The sequence below is a fragment of the Prionailurus viverrinus genome, chromosome E2 (genome assembly GCF_022837055.1).
Source record: "Prionailurus viverrinus isolate Anna chromosome E2, UM_Priviv_1.0, whole genome shotgun sequence".
Classification (NCBI taxonomy): Eukaryota; Metazoa; Chordata; class Mammalia; order Carnivora; family Felidae; genus Prionailurus; species Prionailurus viverrinus.
In genome coordinates this window covers 10,660,371-10,683,126 of record NC_062575.1, presented here as the reverse complement: position 1 = coordinate 10,683,126, position 22,756 = coordinate 10,660,371, and the positions used below count along the sequence as shown (strand labels likewise).

General features: G+C 45.9%; 1 protein-coding gene across 10 annotated transcripts in view; it reads left to right on the top strand.

The window, feature by feature from the left end:
- Nucleotides 1-22,756, top strand: part of WWOX (WW domain containing oxidoreductase) — a 980,664-nt gene that overhangs the window by 22,894 nt on the left and 935,014 nt on the right. The gene's annotated exons all lie outside the window — the stretch shown is intronic.

Genomic DNA, 22,756 nt, shown 5'->3' with positions numbered 1-22,756 from the left:
TGCAGATGATTACCAAATCTCTTGTAAAGAGAACTTTTGCTATCTCAACCAAAAAAAAAAAAAAAAAAAAGAAAAGAAAAGTCTTCCTATCAGTCTCTGATTTTTCTTCAGCTTCATTTCCATGTGTGCATCTTCTGAGCAACCATAAAAGAAAGCAAAACCCGTAGTAGGTATGCGGTGAGGGAAAAGTCGCTTTATACTCGCAGAGCGTGTGGATCTGCGGTCAGGTGGAGTTGCCTACCCTGTATTTACAGGAATCACAGCTCCATCGCTCGCCTTGTGGTAAGAAGCGTGTGGCTCTGTTAGGATTGTTTTTTAAGCTCATCCTGCGTTTTTTGACGTTCGTGCTTAATGCTAACGGTCTAAGCAGTTGCACACCAGTCGGATCGTGTGCTAAAAACCGGTGGTTCGTTTGAGTGGCATACTTACTCGTTTTGTTTTGCGGATGGATTGCTTTTCCGCTGCTGGCTGGCTCTCTGTTTGCTAGCTTCTGTGCTTTGCTCAGTGTTTTGACTTAGCGTTGGAGCCCCGGGCTCTCTCTTTCCCAAGTTGCTGATGGTATGGCTGAGCTCTGCTAATGCCGGTTATTAACCTGACAGTGTAGACGAGCAAGGTTTTATAATTGCCATAATTCTTCTTTACTCCGATCCGTCTCGTAGCTCCTCAAATGGTAGAGGCTGCGGTGAACACTGTCTGAGCTTCACATAGAGAGTCGTAGCTTGAACTTAGCATTCAATATTTTGTCAAGGCTGCAGAGAAAGGGGTCACGTTTTTTGCGTAATATATGGATCTACAAATTCCAAGCAAGCTTGGAATTTTTTTTTATTACCTATTACGTAAAATGTAAATATTATTTTTAAACATTTTTAAAATTTATATTTGAGAGACAGAGTGCGAGCAGGGGGAGGGGCAGAGAGAGAGGGAGACACAGAATCCAAAGCAGGCTCCACGCTCCGAGCTGTCAGCACAGAGCCTGATGTGGGGCTCAAACCCATGAACTGTGAGATCACGACCTGAGCTGAAGTCAGACGCTTAAGCAATTGAGCTACCCAGGCACCGCCCCCCCCCCCCCCCCCCCGCCACCGCCACCACCCCATTACGTAACACTTAAAAGTTAGCTAAACTTCAGGGTTTTTAAATTTTAGAATGGCATACTCAGTCTTTAAGGAGTGACTTCAAGATTGTGTGTTTTAGTTATTTAGAAAGCTGGTGTTGTTTGGGGTGAAGAATTTAATAGTGTGTAATGTTCAGAGGATACTTTCTTTAAACTCTAACTATCATGGGTTCTTGTTTAAACTGTTCATAGAGAGGCACGTGAATGTGAAAGAATTTCAAACTCACCCCTGAAGAGCAAACCTCATGGCTTTAGATGAATGTAACGATGGAACAGCTGAAGATTCCAGACTATGCTGTGTAGGAGGCATACCACCGGGACGCTAGCTTACAAAAGCAGTGAATATACTTCAAGGCTAAGCTGAGCTGGGAAGGGAACGGAATATTACAGAGTTGTCCCCTTTAGAAAAAAGTGATTTCAAGTTTATGATCAATAAAATACTTCCATCTCCCTAACAGACTTTGTGTATCTTGTGCAGGTTATTAGGAAGCCAGATGTACTTTCTAAAACATTCCTCAAACGTTTCCTTTAAGAGTGGCTTTGTGTTGTATGGCTGTGTGTGTGTGTGTGTGTGTGTGTGTGTGTGTGTGTGTGTGTGTGTTCATGTTGGGGAGAAGTGAGTCTTATGACAAAGAAAAAAATATCAGGGAGAATTAAGTCTTAGGACAAATAAAAAAGCAAATGTTGTTCAATGTTGACTTTATTATTTGCCTAAATGTTACTATTGGATCTCAGAGTCCATATGCTGGCAGGATGGCTTTGTTTAGAGCCTTTGACAAGTATCTGCTTATTGCTAGGGTTTCTGGATAGCTATCTGAATTCTGTCTTGAGAAATTTAACCAGATTTTTAGTGCTGGGCAGTGCAGCGACTATTAGTATGGACGTTACAAAGATTATTCTCTGTGCACACAGTGGATGCAACGCCTGTTGAATTTGACGTATTCCCTATGTGTTTTGGGAAACGTTAAACACTTCTCTCCTTAGTTTCTTCTAACCTTTTTTCTTCATCGTGGCAATTGGTATGAGAGTTTTCTCTTTCTTTGCTTCTGTTATTCAAAGCACATCTCTGGCTCATCTCTTCCTTCTCTGTTTAGTTTCGTATTTTACTTTAATCTTTCTGTACACCAGTATCTGTCATTATGGCATTTAAGCTCTTGGAAGAATTTGGCAGTTGCTGACTTTTGGGGAAAATAAAGCACTCGACTGTTACACTCTTCTGCTTACGCTGAGTTAAAAATTCATATTATTTGGCTAAGATTGTGATGATTTAGGTGCCGCCTGCAATTAATACAAGGAAGGTTTTCCTTGCTGTTAAGAGTATAACTTTGGTTTTAGAAAGCTTGGTTGTATTTTTTTTTCCCATGGTAGATATGAAAAGAACCAGAGGGTATGAGGATATTTATAATGTTGTCATGCAGTGATTCTACTGTGAAGACTTATGCAAGAGAAAAAAATCCAGAAGAGAGCATGAAAGCGAAGCAGGAGGAAGCTTCCGGTGACCTACAGCGCTGATGGCACAGCGAGAATGGCAGAGGGCAGAAATGAGGCACACGTGGAAGAGGTGTTGTCCACACCGTGAAGAATCCGAATGCTGTAACAACACAGACCCTACAGTGTAGACAAACCTGGCTCCCGCGGTACTCTGGCCTTGCTGGGAAATGGAGGGTCCAGACCGTATGCCCAGGCTTCCCCCCCTGGCGTGGAGGAAAAGGCATCCGTGTGCCACAGCTCGGGAATAGTTCTTTATCTTACAGGGTGTGGGCGGGTACAGTACAGCGTGCCAAAAGCGCACCCTGACTTTGAATGTTTGGTTTGCAGCATGATCCTAGCCAGCTCCACCGAGGTTGACCAGATGTAGGGGAAGGTCTCTTTCCAAGAAGGGTGGGCTTTAGCCTCCTTCACAAAGAACATCGGAATCAGCGTGTGAGTTTCTTATAGATGCATAACTGAGAGACACGTGGTAGGGAGAATCTGGATATTTCTGCTGTGCCGTCGCTGAAGGTTTATCCCAACCGAGGACGCTTTGCTCAGACATTAGAGTTCGGCTCTGTGGAGTTCCGTTGATTTGATCGCAGGAGATTCTTCTGCTCTGTGTCCTGAGATTTCTTTCTTGCAGCCACGGCATTTGTCTGAATCAGGCTTTCTTTTCTTGCTGCTAAATGTTTCAGTTATCAATAAGCTAAAAGAATAATTGGACCAAAGTGTTACCAAAAAAGAAAAAACAAAACAAACCAAAAACCCCACATCCACTAAAACTGTCTCCAAAAGATAACACTAAGGAAAATGAGATTTGTAGGCAACGTCTGTCTGATTCCTTTCTACTTGATGTGAATTCTTTTAGAAGTTGAACATATAAGCAATGTGTGCATTTATGTGACTATTGAGATCTCTACAGTAGAGAATTCACCTGTGCAACTGGAATTTATTCAGCATGCAAATGTGGGTGGATGATTGTTTTATATATGCCTGGTATTGAATGATGGGTAGCTGTGATAACTGTATATAAAATTATATTAAAGTCCAAGAGGTGCTTTTATGAGGCAGGCTGGAAATGGCATCCGATTTTCTTATGGCTTTTTCATGTCCATTTTGATGAATCTATTTATTACTTCTATAATGAGTAGTACACATGGTTGGTTAGCCAAGTTATTGAACTTTATCAACCTTGGCTAAAATTCACAATGCGTGCCAAACTTGTTGTAACATGTAAGAAATTACATCTGGGCTAAAAGCTTCAATAATGATTACTCTTATAATGGAATCTTTTACAAAGCACGGGATTTCATGATACGCCTGTGCTTTTTAAAAATTATAGCGATACAACGAAACAAAGAATAACATACAGCCGAGGGAAAAAAATGTTCTCTTATAGATTCAGATTTATGATGGGCTTTTTGGACTCCCAGGACATGGTGAGAAAGGCTCTTGTTCCCCGAGTGTGTACGTTGGTGGTCACCCCTCACACGTCCCTCCTTCTAGACCTTACTAGAGCTAGTCTCCATCATGTGACGTGTGAACACTTCTGGGTCTAGGGGCAAAGACCTATTAATGTGCTGTTGTGTCACATCTGTTTATAAGTTCTAAACTGTTTTGAAATGTGTAGCCACACTCTCAATTCCAGAGACTTGAGGAACATAGACCTCTTTATGCTAAAGAGAGAAATTGGAACTCAGATTGGTCTGCTGACCCCTTAAAGAGGTATTGAGGTCCGGAGCAAGTCACACACTGTCCCCTTCCCGAGTTTTGAGGGAATTGAGACATCGGACAGACGATGAGGCACACGGAAGACTGAGGTGTCACCTCAGCAACTGGTCCAGTGGATACTGGAGAGCACGGTTTATATGTGTGGGCTGGTGGGCTTTCTCATCCTGAACCCCAGAATCGGACGGGGTGATGGGTCAGTGCTGGACGCCGCTGGACCTCCAGCGAGGGCAGGGTCCACCCCTGCAGCGTGCAGCTGCCGCACAGCAGAACAGGGTGTGTGGTTTCTGTAAGAGGACGGGAGAGGCGGTGCCGTGTGGGTGCAGTCCTCTCCAATCTCCCAACCATGGGGGTTGTACCGCCTCCCCGGGCAGGGGCAAGTGAGGGCAACACGGAGGGGCCCGGGGTGTTAACACAGACGGAGGCCCCTTCCCCCAGAAAGACACATCTGAAATGGGAATGCTATCCCCCCGCCCCTGTCCCCTGCCCTCCAGCAATAAAACACTAGTACGGTTAAAATTATTGCTTTCCTTAATTAAAAATTTTTCATTTTATGTGCTTGCTTTGGCCGCACATATACTACAAATTTTTTATTTTAGAGAGAGAGCGTGTGCATGCGAGTGGGGGAGAGGGGCAGAGGGGGGAGGGAGAATCTTAAGCAGGCTCCAGGCTCAATCTGGAGCCCGAAGTGGGGCTCATTCCCATGACCCTGGGATCGTGACCTGAGCCGAAATCAAGAGTCTGATGGTCGAGTGACTGAGCCACCCAGGTGCCCTAATATGGTTTAAGTTATTAAACTTTAGGAAAATCAGACTCTTTTTAAAAAAAAAAAAAATTTTTTTTTAACATTTATTTATTTTTGAGACAGAGAGAGAGAGAGAGAAAGCATGAACAGGGGAGGGTAAGAGAAAGAGGGAGACACAGAATCTGCAACAGGCTCCAGGCTCTGAGCTGTCAGCACAGAGCCTGACACGGGGCTCGAACCCACAGGCCGCGAGATCATGACCTGAGCCGAAGTCGGACGCTTAACCATCTGAGCCACCCTAGGCGCCTCAGGAAAGTCAGACTCTTTTTTTAAATTTTTTTTTTTTCAACGTTTATTTATTTTTGGGACAGAGAGAGACAGAGCATGAACGGGGGAGGGGCAGAGAGAGAGGGAGACACAGAATCAGAAACAGGCTCCAGGCTCCGAGCCATCAGCCCAGAGCCCGACGCGGGGCTCGAACTCACGGACCGTGAGATCGTGACCTGGCTGAAGTCGGACGCTCAACCGACTGCGCCACCCAGGCGCCCCATGAAAGTCAGACTCTTAACACACACGAGTGTCCACAGTCTACTCCCTGGTTTTCTTTCAGATTATGAACCTTGCTCTTTTCTTACATAACTACACACACTGTTCTTTCTTTCTTTCTTTCCCTTTTTTTTTTTCTTTTTTGGAACTTCTGTTACTTTCCAACTTGCTGACTCTGGGGCCTCAGACTTTCTTCCTGTCTTCTTAACCCCTGAGTCTCAGTGTCGTCATGTACCAGTGGGTACCATGACACCAGCTTCACAGAGCTGGAGAATCCAGTGAGATGAGATGAAAAGCACCCAGCGTGATGCGGTGGCTGTCACCTTGTATCGCTCACCATGAGTCACCTCATCTACTGTTTCGTCTCCAGGACTAAGTTTCACGTTTATCTTTAAAAAAAAAAATTTACCAAGGATAATTTCACATGGATGCCGACGCACGGAGGGTCACAGTGTTTCTTAAGAGGTAAAAAGGAACTTGTTTAAGATGCACACTTGAGTGAAATAGGGAAGAAAAATCACTTGAGTTTCAAATTCATGAACCAGCTTACCGGGGTGCAGTTCCACAGCTGGCCGCCCCACCATCTCTGGTCTACCATGTGGACAGTATTCAGACTTGTGGCAGAACAGAGTAAAGCAGGCCTGTGCGTTCCCACATCCGTTTGGACCGAGACCTTTTCCAGAGCACGTGAGCATCACAAACAGCACGGGAGGAAGTGAAAAGCACCAAGCAGGTCAGCGAGCCACCGCTAGAGGCGGGGAGCATGTCCCACTGCAGGGAAGCAAGAATTCTTTTGAACAAATCAGTTTTTTTTTTTAATTGTTTTCAATGTTTGTTTATTTTTGAGAGAGAGAGAGAGAGAGTGGCAGCAGGGGAGGGGCAGAGAGAGAGGGAGACACAGAATCCGAAGCAGGCTCCAGTCTCCGAGCTGTCAGCACAGAGCCTGACGTGGGGTCGAACCCACGAACCGTGAGATGACCCGGGTTGAAGTCGGACGCTTAACCGACGGAGCCACCCAGGCGCCCCTGAACAAATCAACCTTTTCCAAGTGGCCGAAGGGATGAAAGTGGTCTGGAAGACGACGGTTTCCTGGACGGCGGTCTGAGTGGCTGGCTCCACCATCTTTCGGAGAGCCGGTGGTCGCGCTGCAGAAACATTCCGAGCAGCCCACAGCAGCACCACTCCCTCTGCTAATGCTGCCGGAGCCAGCCCAGCTTTGCTGACAGCACAGTGTGTCTTTTAATTACTCTGTCTTCGGTGAAATATTTCTTTTAAATTTTATTAAATTCACTTCTCATATTAAGAGCCGTGCTATTACACTTGCCAACGGACGTTTACAACATGCAACTAATTTGTTTTATTTTTTTATAATGCTTAATTAGAACTCAGTTGAGCAGTAAAGATGTGCGTGATGTGGTTAGCCCTAGATAGGGCTGTGAAAACAAAAGGAGAAAGGAGGATCAGAGACTGAATCCTGCCCTGACTTTTCAGCAGGCTCCAAGTGCACGTTCCTTGTGGGTTTTGGTCCTCCCTAGCTTGGAATATGGAGGGACACGGGTAAATGTCTCCGGATTTAATTGAATCTCCGCCGCGCACCCCCCCTCCCCCCGCCCCCGAAGTAAAGATATGGTAAGAATCCATATCTCTTTGATTGAGTATTTTTCAGAATAGTTTATTTTTTTTTCCCTGTATGATAATAAAACACATTAGGGGGAGCCCACTCTGAGATGTCAGCAGGCGTCTGCTTGACTTCAGTAGCAATCACCCAACTGCCATAGACCGTAATCAAGCTTGTGAAAACCATGTGCTCCACGCTGCGGGAGAGTGAGAGTAAAGTGCTTAATGTACCACTCCACTGATGTGAAAGGGGAACACATGTTGAAAACGGGGCTTCTGAATTGCAATCATCGTTTGGCATCTCGATTACCTACAGCTGCTCAGAGAAGTTTCTGCCGTGCGACGTTCCTTGCAACCCCTTAACCTTTGCAGGAGGAAAGGCTCTGGGGTAGACAACCCGTTTGTTCATACCTTCGGGTGGCTGCAACTTTCATGGTTTGTTGCAAAGAAAAGTAAACAATCCCGGTGATCAGACCACCTGTGGAATATTGTGTTCATTTCTGATTGGAGCCGCGGACCTGCTGAGGGCTCGCAAAGTCATCAGATCAAGTCCCAGGAGCACCTGTTCATCGGTGGAGGCGGAGGTCTACGTAACTTAGTTCTTGCAACAGCTCTCCGGGAGCGGGAGCAACAACCCGGCGTCCTTCAGGGAACAGGATTGGGGACCGATGGACAGTATTCTACAAGGAAGCAGCATTCAACTGGTTAGAATTGGGGGTAGGGGGCTTTTCCGTGGACTCTGGTTTTATAAAAACTAAGGAGGTTTTCTATACTGCAAATGTTTTAAGAGGTTTTTAAATCTTAGCTTGGGCTCCCCCCCTGAAGCAGAACCTGAGACAAAGGTTTATCTGTGGATAATTTGGGACGTGATTTCAGAGAACTCAAGTGAGGGAGGAGAGGACTAGACAAGGAGGGAGGGAGAGGTGGGGTAAGGATGTGTCACCGAGTTGGGCGAAGCCGTGGGCCACTAGCATTCAGCTCGTGGACTTGTGGAGGAACCTTCTGAGGTGCCTCTCAGAGCTGTCCGCCCGCAGAACGAAAGGGAAGGCGTTTGTCCGCCGGCCTCCACCCCCACCACACAAGGGTAGCCCTGTAGGTACTATGCCCCAGCATTTTGGGGTTGCACGTGGCTGAATCCCAAGCTGTTCTGTGCAGGTGCACTGTGCTGCCGGGTCAGGAAACGCCACCCTGCCGCCCCGGGTGAGTCTGTCCAGCTGCCTGGCGTGGGCTGGTGGTCGCAGCAGCGGCCGGAGCAGAGTCGGACTGGGATACGTGCAAGTGTCAGGGAGGGACCCAGTACGGTGCGCCCTGCACCATTACCGAGTCTCTTGTGCTCCAAAAACCACCGCCAGCCAACCCTCCCCCTCCCCGCCCCCCCGCCCCGCCCCAAGGTTAAAAGGCTGTCTGTCAGGGATATTGATCAGTCCCAGTTTGGGAAGAATCCTGCACTGTTGTCTTCGTTGGCTTGGGCTTTGGCAGCAGCAGGAAGTTATTTCCAGGTTCCGGAGGCTGGAAGTGTGCTGTGCAGGTGTGGGCAGGGCCCTGCTCCCTCTGAAACCTGAAGTGGGCAGATCCTTCCTCGCCGCTTCCAGCTTCCGGCTGCCGCAGGCGGTTCCCGGCTCTGGCAGTGGAACTTGTCTCTCTCTCATCTTCCCTCGATGTGCTTGCTCCCTGCGTCCCTTCCCGTCTGTGTCTGTCTCCCGGTCCAAGTTACCCCTTCTTACAGGGACACCAGTCATACCAGATTAGAGCCCACACTAATGTTCTGATTTTGACTCGATTGACTTCTGTAAAGGCCCTATTTCCAAATAAGGTCACATTCTGAGCTCCTGGGGTGGGGTTTAGGGCTTCAGTGTACATTTTTTGGAGTGACATGGTTCTACCCATTAAAAATCGGGCTGTAGAAGAGGCATTGCTTCTGGTATTGGTGCTGCCCAGGCGTTGGGGACCTTCGACAACTAATTCTTTTGACAGATACTTACTGAGTGCCTGGCTCTGTTCTAGGATCTGGGGTTACATCAGTGAACAAAATATATCCGCCCCCCCATCTCTGCCGCCGCCTCCGTGGAGCTTACTTTCTTATGGCGAATGATTTTCAAAAGTAGTTGTTCTTTTGCCTTGTTTTTATCACCCGTTAGGAAGCAAGTGGGGAATTGCTTGCTTTCCAATAACAGAACAGGCTGCCGGGAGCAAACGAGTTCCTGGGCACAGAGGTGTGTGTCAGCCCAGGCTGGGCGGCTTCTTCCTGAGGACGCTGCGGAGACAGTTTGAGTGTCATGTAGGGATTTGGACTCTTAACGGTTAAGGCCCCTGATGCTGGAGATGGGATGATTGCACAGTGGACTTGTTCTGAGGCTCGGTCTATTTTGTCAAGTACACAGTACTCGACTTCTTTCTGTTTACCTTTCAGGGGAACAAACAAAATGTTTTCACAGCTTTCTGCTTAAAAAAAAAAAAGAATTCCAGGCCTCTGTCCTCCTTTGAGAATGTCCTGGAACCTCTGGCCCCTTTCCACAGGGGGAAGACAGATATATTCGTACCTGGGCGCTTGTGTGCAATTTTGGGGGGAAGAAATAGACACTGAATTATGAAATCCGGATACTTTTAAGGAGCTATAATCATTAGCAGGTAAATAGAGACCTGCTTTGGAGAGTGCTTTTATTTGTAAAAAAAAGTCATTGAATTGAATAGAACTAGAAATAAAATATGCCTACAGATGTTTCTGTTAACTTTTTATTGTAATGATTACTTTTCTGACGGAAATTTATCAGCATGTAATTAGTATAGAATTATTGATTTCAGAATTATCCTGTGCTGAACAATGGAAATTTCCTAAGTAACTGTCAGGTAATGAAAAAAAAAATCAGTTACTGACAGGCTGTCATAGTTGAATCTAAAACCTGGGGGCAAAATACATATATTTTATGTAGTTTCCATTTCTAGACCCTGGATTTCTAAATTCTTCCTTATAAAATTTTAAATTTCTTTTTTTATTTGTTTGAAAGATACCCTCCCCCCAATTATTGATTTCTCTTTTTAAATAATCTCTTACTAGATTCTCTTTTCACAGTGAAGGTGATTATAAAAGTCCTCTTTCGGTGGTCGGTAGATGTCCCTAATTTAGGAAAACTAGAAAGACTTGGTATGAGAGCTGAACATCCAAGACCTGCCATATAGGGTCTTCGTGACGGAAGGCATGTGGTAAATGTTTATGGAATTACGTTGGCATTGTAGTACTTCCAACAGCTCTTGAAAGTGTCATAGTTACTGCTTCTGTGGATATAGAAATTAGTCGCATATTATGTGACGGAAAACTAACGTTCATTTACTTTAAAACAAAACTGTGTAGCAATGTGTTAGAGCCACAGCGGCCCCTCTGCCAAGTGCTAAGTAAATGCAATGAAAACATTTGTAAAAACAGTCTCACGCTGCAAAAGAGCCAGGAATGCCAGGTACCCCGTAGTAGCTGGATGTTCGAAGACACCTGGCTTGTCAGTGTCACGACTGTTTTTATGGTGTCTTGTGGATCACTCACCTTGGACATGATCACCTACCTGGCACGCTGGAAAAGCACGGTTTTGACTAAGTGTTTGTTCCCTGTAGAACTTTGCTCGCAGTCACGATGTAAATGAACTGTTTTCTTTGATGTACAGTATTTTGCTACTTTTTCCAGAAAGATGGAATCAATACTGTTGACGATAATGGAGGTTTGCATTTTTTCTAATTTCTTATTTAGGCTGATCTGAGCAAAGATGTTCAAATTTCCATTTATTTTAAACAAGATGGAGTTCTTGCTATGCAGAAAGAATATTTTTAGCTTAGTAATTTACTTAGAAACTGCCTTATTCAATATTGGATGTTAAATTTGAACTAAAACACATAGCATCATATGACATGGTTCTTACATTAACATTTCGTTGGATTGGAAACAGAATCAACTCATTAGTCATCTTAATTCATTTCAGTTGGCTTTCTCCAGAATTCTGGAGTCCAAAAACAACACATTTGTCAATTTTACACACAAAGGGAGAGGCAGGATGTAGTTTATAGTTAACCATCCAGCACTGCACTGAAAAGCCAGTGCAGTTATAGTGAGTTGAATGAAATTCAGAGTGAGGCAGTATAATAAGATTTTGATGCAAATTGAATACTTTAAAAATTTGTTTTATATATGTCTTAATGAGATTCTCTTTCACAGATACTTTCATAGAATCTTGAAAACTATCTAAAGTTCAGTTTTCTGTCATTGTTATCCACACGGGTTCTAGAAAGGTCAAGGTCAGCCACACTTCCTTCCATACTTTGTTCTCGTTTGGCTTCACCCAGCTTAGAATTGAATGTTGAAAGTGCATTGTCTCCTCTGGGGGGTCAACAACTAAACTATGGCGCATGGATCAAAACCAGCCCTCCCCTGCCTACTTTTGTTAATAACGTTTTATTGGAACACAGTGATGCCTGTCATTTACACTTTGTCTATGGCTTCTTTCATGTTATTTTAATAGAGCAGAATTGACAAAGTTTGCAAACTACAGGTTTATCTTATTAACGCGTTTCTTGTATAAGGATTTCTCTGGCAAAATTTAAGAGTTGTTAAGAAAGTAGAGCTCATCTCTTCTAAAAATTTGATATGCTTTTTCTCATTTAATAAGGGAGGGCATTATAAAGTATTCTATTTCCTCTCATTACCTTGGTTGCCAGGAAGCTCGAGCTAACATTTTTGAATGCTCACATAAGTAGTCACCTTACTCTAGTTCTCTGGGAGATCACCTTTTTCTTTTTTTTTTCTTTCTTAATAGGGGCATATGCATTCACTTAAAAAACAGCTTTTTGAAGTAGAAGTTTCACGTAACAAAGGTCACACGTTTTAATTGTGCATGTGACCTTTGACAAATGTGTACATTCCAGCAATCCACTACCATAATTAAGATACAGAACATTTACATCTCCACAGAAATTTTCTTTCTGCTTCTTTGCCCCACCAATTTGTTATTCTACCCCTTGTCCCTAGCAACTTCTGATTTTCTCAACATTTATTTATTTTTGGGACAGAGAGAGACAGAGCATGAACGGGGGAGGGGCAGAGAGAGAGGGAGACACAGAATCGGAAACAGGCTCCAGGCTCTGAGCCATCAGCCCAGAGCCTGACGCGGGGCTCGAACTCCCGGACCGCGAGATCGTGGCCTGGCTGAAGTCGGACGCTTAACCGACTGCGCCACCCAGGCGCCCCGTGATTTTCAAGTTAGTTAAAATTCCTGTGTTGTATGTGGGTGTTTATAATTTACTGCTCTAAATGCTTTTTTGGAAGGAATTGGCACTAGTGATTAATTGTTGAATAGGTACTAGGGAGGCTAAGAATCATTTATTCTATTTAGCCTCCTGGACAGATGTTTAGATTTCTATAGGAAAATGTGAGATATAAATCACATGGAGGGCGTTTTAGCTAATGTTGTATTAATAAGCCTGATGTGTTGAGAGCTTGCTGCCGGCCGAGAACTCTGCATAACTCATTTGATATTCCTACAACTCTGAAGGAGTAACCTCTTCTTAATAATCCCCTAGTACAGATGAAGAAACTGAGGCTCCTAGAAGTTAAATATAGTAATTTCCTGGGGCAGCTGTAACAACGTGCCAGAGAGTGGGTGGCTTAAACAGGAATGTATTGCCTCACAGTTCTGGAGGCCAGGAGTCCAAAATCAAGGTGTTCACAGGGATGGCTTCTTTTGAGGGCTGTGAGGGAAGGGTGTGGTCCAGGCCTCTCTCCCGGGTTTGCATGTGCTCCACCGGTGTCCTCCCTGTGTGCACGCTGGGTCCATATTTTTACCAGTCACAGTGGATTAGGGCCCACCTTGATGACCCCACTTGAACTGATTACCTCTGCAAAGAGTCTATCTCCAAATAAGCTCACGTTCAGAGATACTGAGGGTTAGGACTTTAGCATACAAATTTTTTTTTTCAATATATGAAATTTATTGTCAAATTGGTTTCCATACAACACCCCGTGCTCATCCCAAAAGGTGCCCTCTTCAATACCCATCACCCACCCTCCCCTCCCTCCCACCCCCCATCAACCCTCAGTTTGTTCTGTTTTTAAGAGTCTCTTATGCTTTGGCTCTCTCCCACTCTAACCTCTTTTTTTTTTTTTTTCTTTTTTCCTCCCCCTCCCCCATGGGTTCCTGTTAAGTTTCTCAGGATCCACATAAGAGTGAAACCATATGGTATCAGTCTTTCTCTGTATGGCTTATTTCACTTAGCATCACACTTTCCAGTTCCATCCACATTGCTACAAAAGGCCATATTTCAAACTTTCTCATTGCCACGTAGTAGTCCATTGTGTATATAAACCACAATTTCTTTATCCATTCATCAGTTGATGGACATCTAGGCTCTTTCCATAATTTGGCTATTGTTGAGAGTGCTGCTATAAACATTGGGGTACAAGTGCCCCTATTTAGCATACGAATTTTGAGGTGGGGATGGGGGGCACAGTTCAACCCAGAATATTCAGCCTTTTCAAGGCTCAAAGGCTTCCAGAATGTGACAGAGGCAGGAGCCTAACTCCGGTGGGTCTGACTCCAAAGAGTAACCCTGATGGGACATTGGTCAGAAGAGGAGGCATGTAAATAATTTCCTGCTGTGAGATTCATGAGATTGTCCCAGGGGTGGGGACCAAGGCTCAGAGAGAAAGTGGACAGGGTTTGCCTAGGAGGAACAAGGGACTTTAGAGGCAATCAGGTCCCAGGGTCCAGTGTTCACCCTTCCACTTTACTAGCTATTGGACCTTGGCTTTTCTGAGCCTCAGTTTTCTTGTCTGTACAATAGGGGTAGTAGCCTTGAGCAGCCACGGCGTTGGGAGTTGAATGGGACCTTGATGTAATAGTGCGTACGTGTGAAACACTAGACAGCGTGTGTTGTTAGAGAAGGGGAGTTCTGGGCGTTAACGAGACCGGAAGTTCTCAACCTTGAACAAGCATCTGAAGGCCCCGAAGGGCTCATTAGAACCCAGATCACCGGACCCAGCACCTACCCAGCTCTCTGCTGCAGCAGCTGTGGGTGGGCCTGAGAATATGCATTTCTGAGTTCGCAGCTGATGCTGCTGCCACTCGTTGAGTGGCAAGGACTTAACTCTCTCTTGTTTGTGGATAATGTTCTTCAGTTTCCCAAGAGAAACCCCAAAGACAAGTCAGATTTCTGACCAATAGAAGTCTCATCTCCTCCACCTTACTCACTTGCCTCGTTTAGGAATGACCTAAATTCTGATTTTACTTCCTGGTAGTTGAGGCCAGGAAGCTTCGGAGAGAGCGAGCTTATCTGGCCAAAAGCAGCAGTGTATCAGTTTGCTCAGGTTGCCGTAACAAAATATCACACACTGGGTGATTCAATGGCAGATACGTACCTCTCATGGTTCTGGGGGCTAGACGGCCAAGATCAAGGTGCGGGCAGGCTTGGTTTCTCCTGAGGCCTCTCTGCTTGCCTCCTCCTTGCCCTGTCCTCACCGGGTCTTTCCTGTGTGTGTGCACACATCTCTGCCGCCTCTCTTCTCAGAAGAGCACCAGGGGTATTTGGGTCAGAGCCCCACCCTCCTGACCTCCCACCCTCACCACCCCCTCAGAGGCCCCGTCTCCGACACGGTCGCGTCAGGGGTTAGGGCTCAAAGTGGGAATTCTAGGTAGACACAGTTCAGTCCATAACAACCAGTAAGCCTCCCACTCTGTCTTGCCTCCAAGAAATTCTTTGATTTCTTGTTTCCTTTTCTCTGTCTTAAAGCACTGAAGAAAAGCTAGTACACCTTGTCTTAATAGAGCCTCTAAAACGTTATGTGCTCGCGGGGCCGGCTGCACGTTTGAGCCAAATAAAACATCCAGTTGCTCACGCTTCCTCCAGCTATCTATCCTAGGAGGGCGAATCTCCATTGGAATCTTTTGTGGCTGCTCCCCAATTGCACAGGCTCCCACTGCTGGGAACTGAGACCCCTCCAGGCTCTGAGTTTGCACTGAAGCTGCGTGCGAGCTGGAGTCCTCTATCAGGGCCCGTGTGTCTTAACCAGCTCAGAGCACTTGCTCTCCTTTTTTGAAATGAAGTTAAGCCTAATCCCTAATCTCGTATATTACCTGCGTGGGGGCTCCTCCTGGGACCTTCTTGGCCCAGAGGCGGCAGTGGTAAGAGCTGAGCCAAACACAAATTTACATCTGGCCGCATCCTCAGGAGTCAGGCAAAAATCAGCCTCAGCTGGAAGGCGCCCTGCTCATCTCTGACATTCATGCCAAGCAGGTGCCAGATCACAGCTGATGGTTAGATTACACGTTTACTGAGAGGTAGATTTTAAAATTGGTGCGTTTCACTAATCCCTCATCATGGTGTTCCAAAACAAAACGTTATCAAACTAAAAACTCCTTCCCCTTTCCCCTTCGTCGGTGGGTCTGATTTTGTTTAAGGAGATCTCAGCTTAAAAAGTGATGGAGAAACAGAGACTTTTCTCTTACGAATTATATGTCTCTTGGGGACCCAGGCACTGTAATCACAGAGTGCCTTATCAAAAAGGTAAGCGTCAAACTGGTAACGATTCTTTGTGCTTTGTTTTGTTTCGCGCAGCCTGGCTTGTGGAAGGAAGTGAAGACTTTTGTGTACTTCCCCTTCTGAAAGCCAGCGTTGCTGGTACCTTCCATGCAGAATGGCTGTGGACTGTGTGACTATTGCAAGAGGACTCATCAGAAGTGGCAATTTAGTTTAAGAAAAAAAAAAATTTTTTTTGGAGTCAAAATGAGATAGTGGCTGGCTCATTCGGTTAAGTGACTTCGGTTCAGGTCGTGATCTTGTGGTGTGTGGGTTTGAGCCCCACGTCGGGCTCTGTGCCTACAGCTCACAGCCTGGAGCCTGCCTCAGATTCTGTGTTTCCCTCTCTCTGCCCCTCCCCTGCTTGCACTCTGTCTTTCTCTCTCTCAAAATAAATGAAAACATTAAAAACAAACAAACAATGCAAATACACACAGAGCCAAGCCACTGTTAGATTTTGTAAAACTTAAAAAAAAAAGTGATTATATTAACGATTCTAGGATGATCTGGGTTATATAGATTACAAGGGATGCTTTTTCTTTAATGACTACAAGGCAAAGGATTATTCTTGGGCGTTTTTGCATTAAATTCAGTCTGCTCTAAAGTGCTGCACATTTTGTCTCCTTATTGCACGTTTTGAGCAAATCTCTCGTTTGAATGATTGCTCCCTAACCCATGCCAGTGAACGTCCAGTTCCTGGTTTTGTTCTGCATAAGGAGAAGCTGGAGGAGGTCTGACTATAGCACAGGCCCTGGTGGATCCAGAGAGCAGAGTTAGTGGGCCTGTCTCCCGACACATCTAGTTTCAACGGCAGAATCTCAGTCAGACTTCCGAGAAGTTACGTCTTACAAAGTTATAAGCGGTGGAGAATGAAAGTCAATTTGGATGCTTCTAAAGTGAGCCTCAAAAAAGTGAATTTTCCCAGTGTGGCGTTCTGAGCACCTCCACATGACTTTGGGAGCATAAAGAATTTAATCTTTTCAAGAGGCGAAGTAATATACCACTTTGTAGAAGGTGAGAGTCAAGGTCGATCTGAAATAAAAAAGGGGGGGGGGGCAGGGGCTTGAATTAGAAAGCGGGCTGCATTGCTCCCACTGAAGATGCGGGCTTGGGGAAGGCTTTTCATTTCTGGAAGCTCTCAGTGGAATGGAGAAGTTGTTTTTTTCTTTTTTTGAACAGTCCCTTCCTAACCCTGCTTCTTAATTGACAAGATTGGAAAATGCTTTGGGAGATAGGCTGGTCACGGCCTATCGGTTGTTGAGAAAGTAAAAAAGAAAGGGGTCTTTTTCTGGACAAGTGTGGTGTGGGACCTCCGTGGCCTCCCTGCTTGCTCTGCAGCGTAAAGAACCCCGTCTCAAGCGGGCTGGCCAAGTGACGGAGGCCTCCGTCGTGAAAGGAAATCCTGGCCCAGCTGTGAAAACAATGAACTTGCTCAGTAACATAATCCAGCGCGCTTGCAGATTCAGAGTTGGGTTCTCTCCTCTTGAAGTGGCTATAAATTAATCCATCAAAGTGAAAAAGGCCAAACTTCAGGGTAAACCGTTTCCACTTGCAAGCACCAGAGACACTGTGGTTCTCTTGGTAGTACTGCTGTGGGTGGGGAGTTCTGTAAGGAGGTAACACCAGCGGGGGGAGTGTGCGTGTGTGTGTGTGTGTGTGTGTGTGTGTGTGCGTGCGTGCGTGCGTGCATGCGTGCGATTTTTTACTTATAAAAAAGCGTTGCCTTCCGAAGAGCATACACTTGGGCCAAAGTAGCATGCCCTGAATTTGAGAGGTTATACAGAGCTGTCATGTTCTTTCCTGTATTACTGCCAAAGAGTGAAAGAAACTGTACCTTCTTGAGCGCCTTGAAAATACATACTAGTTTCTACATCCAATAAGCTGGATTTAAGAGTGTGTGTGTGTGTGTGTGTGTGTGTGTGTGTGTGTGTTTAATGGGAAGCCTTTGCTTTTTGTTTCTTCTATTTCGTCCTGTTTTATTTACCTCCCTAAGGATCTGGCCTGCATTTATAAAAGTGCCATATGTACAGTTTGCTAAAAAATCTAGCGTGACGCCACTTTCTTCTTGAGACTGGGAGGGGGGAGGGGGTGGTTGCGGGGGGAGGTCTTTGTGTTTGGCCTTAATAAAGATCTCCAAAGTTTGGCGCTGAAACCTTTCAGAAATGAAGGAAAAAGTTTGAGCATGGCTTGGTAAGCCTAGGGTGTTAAGAACGTCACTTGTAAAAGGACTTACTGGTTGAAAGTGTAGAGGCAGGGTTCAACGAAGTCCGTGCTTGTACGTTGTTGACCTTGGAGCATGTGGAGAGAAACGTTATTTCTGCGGATTAGTTATCCTGTCTCATAGGCCTTGCACAGAGAAATGTTTGTGAAAGCAAAGGATGGTGTTAATTCTGAGCCCTGTGATGAAATATTAAATAAGAGAGAAGGTAATTTGATAATGCATCACAGTTTGGGGACAGATTCCATTAAGTAAGTACGTTTATGTAATCAAGTAGCTGAAGAGGCCTGAATCCTTTGCCTTGACAAGACGACACAGAAAAGGAACGGGCGTTGTTGGTCGGCCGTTGGCACTGGAGCCCGTGGCGTGCGGACCATTTCTCTCTTTCAGGAGGACAACCATGCTCAGTAAGATTTAGCTTAAATCACGCAGATGCCGAAAACGTAAACGTGTCGTCAGGGCCACAAAGAGTACGTATCAGTTTCTATCAGTCGTGTGGAGCAGAGGCAATTAGCGGACAGTGGGGCTGGTGAGTGGTGTTCCCGCTGGGTTTTTCCTGCCCTCAGGGGGCTCCTCCTACTCTAGACTCAGTTTTGCCCTTTGATCTTGGGAGTCCCAAGACCTCTGGGGCCGTTGGTTTTCTCAGATGCAGTGATCACAATGGTCCTTCGTAGGGTTGCCGTGAAGAGCATCTGAGAGTTAGATAATGTGTTTCCTGAAGCTCCTGGCGGCGGCCCAGCACGAAGTGATGCTCGCTCCCCCGTCCTCCTCTTCACCTTCTTTCTCTGGGCCTCTCTAAAACCGGGATGCTCAAAACATGTCTGGTGTATTCTCTTTGCTTTCTCACTTGCCTTGATTCCTCTGTGTTAAAATTTGCAAAGGCCCATTGTGATCACTTAGATACATTCCGCCGTTCACATTTAGCCTCTTACTCTTTCAGGTGTACACGCATGTGTTAAAAGTGGAAACGGCATCCATGCTACAAATGCAAATGAGTCTTCCCAGGCCCCTACGAATAGCTCACGTGCCCATGTAGTCAGTGCGTAAATTTAAACATGTCCCTCCCCTACCTTTGTGTGTCACCGAGGGGGATCACATGTGTTACTCTGTAATTTCAGTGTTTTTTCTTAATCATATAACAGGGAGGGGCACCTGGGTGGCTCAGTCGGTCAGGTCGTGATCTCATGGTTCCTGCGTTCGAGCCCCATGTCGGGCTCTGTGCTTTCAGCTCAGAGCCTGGAGCCTCCTTCAGATTCTGTGTCTCTCTCTCTCTCTCTCTCTCTCTCTCTCTGTTCCTCCCCTGCTTATGCCCTGTCTTGGTCTCTCAAAAATGAATAAAAATGTTAAAAAAATTTTTAAGTATAACAGGGAAATGGACGTTTAGATTCATTCCGGTTTTTTGGTTGTTTATGCAATGCTGGTTTATGCAACATTCCTCTCCCATATTTGCTCATATGGGCAAGTGTGTTTGTAGGACAAGTTTCTGGACGTGGAATAGCTGGGTGAAAGGGTGTGGCCATGTACAATTTGATAGATAGAACTCAATTGCCCCCAAAGATGTTGAATCATTTTGTTATTTATTTAAAAAATTTTTTTTGAGGGAGAGAGAGGCGGAGGGAGACAGGGAGAGGGACAGAGGGAGAGAGACAATATTAAGCAGGCCCCACACTCCATGTGGAGCCTGACACGGGGCTCAATCCTGAGAGCCTGGGATCATGACCTGAGCTGAAGTGACCTGAGCTGATCATGACCTGATTTGGATGCTCACCTGCCTGAGCCACGTTGAGTCCTTTTGTTTCCCACTCCCCTGTTCCCCCCACCATTGATATATGTGGCTGCCTGGTTCCCCCAGACCCTGATCTGCATGGACCGTGTTCAATTTAGTTGTCCTTACAAAGTCTGTCTTCACTGGGGCTGCCTAGGACCATGTTAATTGTAATATCTTCGGGCACTATTTTCTCTGTAATGCCGAACACACGGGGTACACACGGTCCCTGCCCGGTGGGATGAGAACTTACTCAGGCAGCACAAGTAGGCAGCCTGGGGTCAGTCTTGCCTCTTGAGGGATCCCAGACAGTCACTTGGAATTTACCCTGTGGTTTTAGAAAACTTACGGCCTTAGTGTTGCACTGCCCAAAACACGTAAATGCAGCCTGGCGGTATTTCCAGAAGATGCTCTGTGTGACGTGGCCATTTCCTGCTGCTGTATCCCTCCCTCTCCAGTTGGTATCTTTCTTTGGTAAACGATTATATTTGAGGCCTGTGTATGTTACAAGGGCTATTGCTGGGACTTGTTGCCAGCTGTCCATAACACGTGCATTTAAAAGCAGGGCTGATTATGCCTTATTTTCCTCTGGAGAGGCCCGTATAGTTTTGTAATTTATTAAGAATTGGCCGTCGCAGTTAGTGTTGAGCGAGTGTGATTTGTGACTCTTCGGAACTGAGAACTACGTAATTGAGATGGCGTGGCAGGGAAATGTAAACGTTCAGGTAGTTGAAGTGGTGACAGAAGCAGCAGGGTAGGTTATCTGGTCACTGCACTTGTGGCACTGACCTTAGGGCGTTGGTGAATATGTCTCCTGGACCTTCATTTGAAGTGCCCTCAGAGCGTCGATTTCCGCGTCGTGGTCAACATGGAGTCACCGTAATTTCATTTACATGAATCAGATCACTTTGGGAAGTTCGGTCCTTGTACTTACAGGGAGGATATTGGGGAAGCTGAACGCAGTGGTGAATTAACACAAAAGTTGTCCCCAGGTTTGAATTTTCTGCAAAGCTAACTCAGGATGAAAGACCTCAGGCTCCCCTTGTTCTGTACGTGTTGGTAGAGCTCCAGGGTGGGGGAGTTGGCGGGTGCTGGAAGGTTCTGCAACTTGTTGATCCGTTCATTCCTGAAGATTGCTGTAGTGGTATATTGGGGGGCGGGGATCACCTTCTTCCTGGCCTTTTAATTGTGTGCATTTGCAAGTATCATTTGTCTCCAGTGTTTCTCAATTATAAATTAATAATAACAACCCATTAGAAATTACGGGTGCTGTAAGCCCCAACTCCTTTGGGCATCTTAATAAAAATGATAATTAAAACCATAATTTACAGTAAATGGGGACACTGCCCAAGTAAATCCACAATATGGAGAAAATTAAAAAAACCCAAACCAGAAGGAGACTTTGAGTGCTAGGGAAAGAACTGACCTTGTTCTTAGCAACTAGGGTCTTTGTTCGTATTTGTGAGGACTGGGTTCCCACCTTGATGTCCATTGTGCCTGAGGAATCCATGACTCTGTTCCCACTTATCTGTCCTGCCAGTGAGTTGGACCGGGGATGGTCACCTGCTCCACCCGCCCCCTCCACCGCCACGCACAAACCCACCCCTCCTCCTCCATATTCACTGCCTGCGTAAACCAGTGGACAACCTCTTCCGGGGCCGGGCTGGCATCTGTGGAGACATGGGGTTCTCCCTCAGACCTAGACTCAGGCAGTCATCAGGCTTTGGTGCGATGTTTACCTCCCAGATTATTTTCTCATTTTTCCCTTAGCTGTTCAGCCTACGAGGATACCTTATCCCTTCCTGGCTGTTCACAAGGCTTCAGTGTCTTCAGCTTACCCACCTTCTGTATGACCATCGGAGGGATCTTAAGTGAATAAAATAATAAAATAATAATAATGATAATTAGTATTTTAACTATATAATACGTATCACTGTATAACATGTCATTATCTAGTTATAATACTGATACTAATTATTATTCTTCCTAGTGCTGCTCTCTGCCCAAATTCTTCCACAGCTCCCTGCCAGCTGCCAGGACCCCACAGTTTCTGCTTGCCAGACACGGTTTCTTCTGTCATGTTCCCTCTTCCTCATTCATACGGGCCCCGTCTCCAGTCCATGATATTGTCTTGGCCTTTCTTGGCTCAACTGGTTCATTTTTACATCCTCTGGTCCCAGCATGGTTCTCGCCCAGAGTTTCTGCTCCCACTCAGTGACATTTGGGAAACGCAAAGAAGGCAGGTCACGAAATGCGCAGCCCGGATCCTGATTCTTAGAGGTCCCCGAGTCATTCCCCTGCGTTTCCCAGCGCAAAGCGAGTGCTGCCTCCTGGTCTTGCGGGGTGTCGCTGGCATCCTGATGTTCTCATGCTTGACAGAGTGGGACCTGACGGGGTTCCAATAAAGTCTTGAGCCGGTCACTGTGAAGCATTCTTTGAGATGCGACAATTCGGATGTGAAAATTCTGATCGAGGCAGTTTTGTGGCCACGCTTGCGCTTTGTGTCTGGCATGAATCTTACCTGTATCGTGTGCGCGCGAGCATCGAATGCCTGCAAGGGTCTGGCTGGTAAAGTCAGCAGCGTGGGTGGTGACCATGGCCAACAGGAGGGCACAGACCCCATCTCTGGCCTGGGGCGGCAGTGCGGTTAGGGGCCCCGTGTGGTCCTGTCTTAATCTTTTTCAGAGAAGGTGGACATCTTCCCTCAGATATATAATCTCTTGGGTGGTTTTTTTTTTTTTTTTTTTTTTTTTGATCCTGGTGACTAATTCTTATTAGGAAGGAAGGGAGGAAGAGAAAGTGGGAAGTAGAACAGGGGAAGAAAGAAAGGAGAGGAGAGGAGAGGAGGACGGGGAGGGGGGGAAGCAGTGTTTGAGCCCAAACAGAACAGGCGGTGGGTTTGATCCTTCGATGAGCAGTTTGTAGCCTCCACTCTAGAGAATGAAATCTAGTGTGAGAAAGCAGGTATTTAACATTTTGGGGGAAGTGTTTTCCTTTTTA